The sequence below is a fragment of the Macrobrachium nipponense genome, chromosome 44 (assembly GCF_015104395.2).
Source record: "Macrobrachium nipponense isolate FS-2020 chromosome 44, ASM1510439v2, whole genome shotgun sequence".
NCBI classification, from domain to species: domain Eukaryota; kingdom Metazoa; phylum Arthropoda; class Malacostraca; order Decapoda; family Palaemonidae; genus Macrobrachium; species Macrobrachium nipponense.
In genome coordinates, this window is record NC_087221.1 from 25,197,808 (window position 1) to 25,202,807 (window position 5,000).

Genomic DNA, 5,000 nt, shown 5'->3' on the forward strand with positions numbered 1-5,000 from the left:
TCGTTGTTTGGTCTTACGTTTGGTTTCCATGTTCTTATGTACTGGCTTCCCATTTTCCTTTATCAAAATGTTTATTATTTTTGTGTGTTTTTTTTTTTTTACTTTGACTAACCTCCTGTTTGTTTGCCTTTTATAGTTTATTTCTTTTATTTACTTTTCATTCACGAACAGTCTACTGGGAAAAATATGCAACGTTTGTTTTCTTATTAGGTCTGTTTTCTTTTCCCCATACTATTATTTACTATATTTATTCGTATTATTTATTCATCACTGCCATTTTAGAAGAGCATAAAATTTAAAGGAGAAGGTCTGACATAACCAGTAGAAAGGCAAGTAATCAGGTACAAATTACAACTGATAAAAAACTGTCAATATTCAGTTACTTTCACTCTTGTATTTCTGGTTAATTATTATGAATCCCATATTCGTTTACTTTTCGCTACAGAAGTTTGACATACTGAAGAAAGCATAAAACAAAATATTTTAAGTATAGGCTAGCCTTATATTATCAAATATAATTACAAAGTAAAAAGAGACAAATTAACAATTAGCAATTGGAAAATATATAAAATACTCACATGCACACACACGCACACTCACACACACACACACACACACACATATATATAATATATTAGAATATATTATATTATATATATATATTATCTATATAACTAAAAGGTTGGTTTTGTATGTATGTATTCATGTGTGCATGTGCCAACATAACTCTGAAAAGCACTGAGCAATTTCAACCAAACTAAGTATACATATGACTTTCTATCTAGAAATCAGCACTGTGGGGGTAAAGACATCACTAGCGCCAAAGGCCCCCAAAGGGGGTGGGGGTGGGAAGAGCTTCCCCGAAACGGGGCTGGTTCTGCCCGTAGACTTAATAACTAAATAAACTTTACGACTTTCTCATACCTAATTTTGGTATACATAAATTGACTTATTATCTGGAAAAAGCATACTGGGTGGGTAAGACATCAATGTCAGCAAAGAGGGGTAGGGGTTGGGAAGGTGGGTGACAGACAGAGTGTGAGAGGGGAGAGGAAGTGAGATAGAGAGTAGAGGCATAGATTCAGAGAGAGAGAGAGAGAGAGAGAGAGAGAGAGTTTATCGGTTGGCATTCAGAGTTATCTCAGGCGGCACCGGGTTGGTCAGGCTAGTATATATATATATATATATATATATATAATATATATATATATATATATATATATTATATATATATATATAATATATATATATATATATATATATATATATATATATATATATAGCGAATTCCATTGTCAAGGAGTTAACTCCTTGACAATGTCTGAGTAAAGACAAAAGCGCTTGGATTTCTGACTATCATTTTCCTGTGGAATTCGCTTATTTATGAAGTCACGTGCATCTACTGTGATTTTTTAAGCATATATATATATATATATATATATATATATATATATATATATATATATACATATATATATGTGTGTGTGTGTGTGTGTGTGTGTATTTTTGTATGTGCACACGTGCTCTTTTACGTGCATATGAGATCCATGTAACACAACGGTGCGTCACATTGCCACAATCTCGTGAAGAAATAAAATAACGTGGCTTGAGAGTAAAATCATTACAGGAGATCTACATAATGGGTGAAAACCCATCGTACTTCGTTAATTACACCAACTTTCCCTATAAAGGGATCGGGGATAATGCAAGTAATCGTTAATTATCCTCGTGTTATTAATCTCTCTCTTTCGGAGTGTCACTGAAGACGGGAAACTTACGAAGACTTGAACAAGAGGGAACACAGTTCCGTGCAATGATCGGATTCAATATTCTAGACGTCATTTATCAGACGGTTATGAAGTTATAGACTTTCAAACAACACTAACAACAGGTACAACCATTTAAACAAGGAGATAACACATGAACTACAACTCCAACCAACAACAACAACAACCATTTAATCTTGGAGATAAGTCTTCAAACTACAACAATGACGAATGCAAGCAGAACAACATTCATAATTAATATTCTTCTATTTCAACCATTAATCTATTTAGATTAACGGTCGGTACTCTCGTTTTGGGATGGAATACATCGGTTACATTTTGTACTGGTACAATCAATTACAGCACTGATACATAACATCATTGTACAGAAACAAGACGAAAGAAAAGTTATTAATTTGGAAATAACTCTAATTTTCCTATGTCAACACTTTTCTGAATTCCAATCCTTTTCATTCAAAAGATGTAGTCACATATTATTATATCAAAACATAACAGCATTATGGCATCCATAGGAATCTCATATAAGATTCTCATAATTTCGTTCACTTGCGTTTCTTACGACAACTGATAAATCCATAATCAATGGTGGGCGGCGTTTTCCTTATTAAATAAAGCCTGCTAACAAAGAGACATACAAACTCTCAAACAGGTAACCATATAAAGCAACTGGGAAAAAAAAATCCATCCTTTGACAACAACATAAAAAATGATTCGGGATACAACAACTCCACCGCCTGGAAATACACAATAAGAACTACTAAGCAAGCTGTTTGACTCTCGGGTTCACATCTTGAACTTAGTAACTGCCACGTGAAGCCTGGTATGCACAATGACGATGCAAGCACAGAGGCATCGTGTCAATTGACTCTCGAGAGTAGTATTAGTAATTTTATCAATCACTCAACGTGACGTGCATAAAATGAGCATAGGTTTCAAGCTGTCGAGAGCACTGCCCAAATCACTACCTATAAAATAAGCGGAGACTTCAAGGTCTCGACAGCTGTACACGAAGTAATATCTGTAAAACAAGCAGAGGATTCAAGACCTATTGAGATATATATATATATATATATATATATATATATATATATATATATATATATATACTATATATATATATATATGTATATGTATGTATGTATATATTAGAAAGGAGCTCTCCAGTACAGGATTTAAAATAATGTCTACAAAATAAACATAGGTTTCACAAACTTCCCGAGAGCGGCACTCCATTTGGTATGCAATATTTATTCGCTACTGGCCTTTAGCTTCTGGTTATAGGGAGATACAGAATAAAGCGAGTCGCCTAACCAAGGGAGGACTAAGTGTCAATCAAAGAAAATGGATGCTGCTGAAGAGAGCAGAAGTAGAAAATCCAGATCGACAACCGCCAACATCCTGTATTTAAATATTTCATTCCACCTTTTGCAGCACAAATGGACTGATTTCTCGTTTTTATTTCAGCATTCCAAATGGACTCTCAATAGCACTAATGCTCGCCAAGGCCTACGTGGTCAGAGGAATAACCAATGCTTTAGCCACCTACCGTGAATGATTGAGGAATTCTCTCTTGGTTGCCACAACACGAGGGAAAATTAATTTTTCCCAGAATCTCTTGCACGTTGGACATTCGATATGTTATTCATTGAAAGTATTTCGGATTGAAACTTTTAGGCTTCGAGGAGGCATGATTTTCGATGACTTGGACGTCGCCGCCAATTATCATAAATTTATTTCTTGTTCTTTCTCTTGTTCTTTCCTGAGGGCACGCTCGCTTGCGCGCGCACATACGCAATATTATATATATATATATATATATAATATATATATATATATATATATATATATATATTATATATATTATATATTATATATACATATATAATACATATATATACATATATATATATATATATAATATATATATATATATATATATAGAGATGAGAGAGGAGAGAGAGAGAGAGAGAGAGAGAGAAGAGAGAGAGAGCTTGCCAACTGCGAGCATGCAAGCAAACAGAATTAACCTTCTTAATGCTCCTTCCCATCGCCTCCACCCCAAAGCCACACACACACACACACACACACACATACACACACACAACCCCACCCCCCTCCACCCCCACCCGGAACCCGCCATCCCCTACCACATGTATACTCTCGGGTACCGGTATTTACTGATTTCTGTGCACGAGGTAAACATCTTTTTCCCGTGTCGGGGTTTTTAAAAACAAAACGATGATAATATAATTCCATCCTCCATTATCACTCCATTTCATAAATGAACAGAATCATAACCGATCAATTTCCATGATGCGTACAATTGCTCTCCTAAAAAAACATTTTAAGAAAATAATAATAACGTTACAGATTCGCGGAAATTTGCAGACGAGGGGGAAAACACAAACAGATAAATAAAGAGAGGAAGATGGATAATAACTTGAAAGACCGGGGGTGAAAACAAAAAGGTAAAAAGAAAAAAAAAAAAGAAAACGTCTGGAAAGTGCAAGCTTAACCGAGTGTGTAATTGGGGTCTTGGGATGGATTCATTAAATACCCGCATATTTTTTCTTGTTGGCCGATTCGCTGTGAAATCGCCAATTAATGACAGTTCATTGCGACGTAATTAAAAAGGGCAGGAGAAGCGGAAAAGGAGGTTGCCAAGTCACATTTGATGGATATGATCTTGTTATTCAATTCAATTTGCGTTGGTTATTTTTTGTGTTTTTTTTTTTTATCTTATCAGTATTAAAGGAGTTTATTTGAGTAAACTACCAAGAATTAAGACGGTTTACGTCGAATTATTTTATTATAAAATTAAAATGCTTTTTTCAAACACACATATTCAGAGTTAACAAACCACAAAAATGGTTGACAAAGATCGTTGTTGTTAGAAGAAATAGTTTCATTTGCGTCGCATTTAAAGAATTTGTTATCAATTCCACACTGAAATGGATATTATATTACGCAGACATTTCCATAAACTGCAGAGTATTAATATGGCTGAAGTTGACTTTTTTTTTCTAGGAAGTAAGAGGCTTATTGATATAAAATCTAGAGTATCAAAATAGTTTGAATATTCTTAATGATATCCAAATTAAAATCAATTCAAAAGTGTTTTCGAATCATTAGCCGACATAAAATAAATTGAATTGGCTAAATTTATATTCTGCTGTTTTCAATTGCCAGGTGATCGTGATACTTGGTTAACAC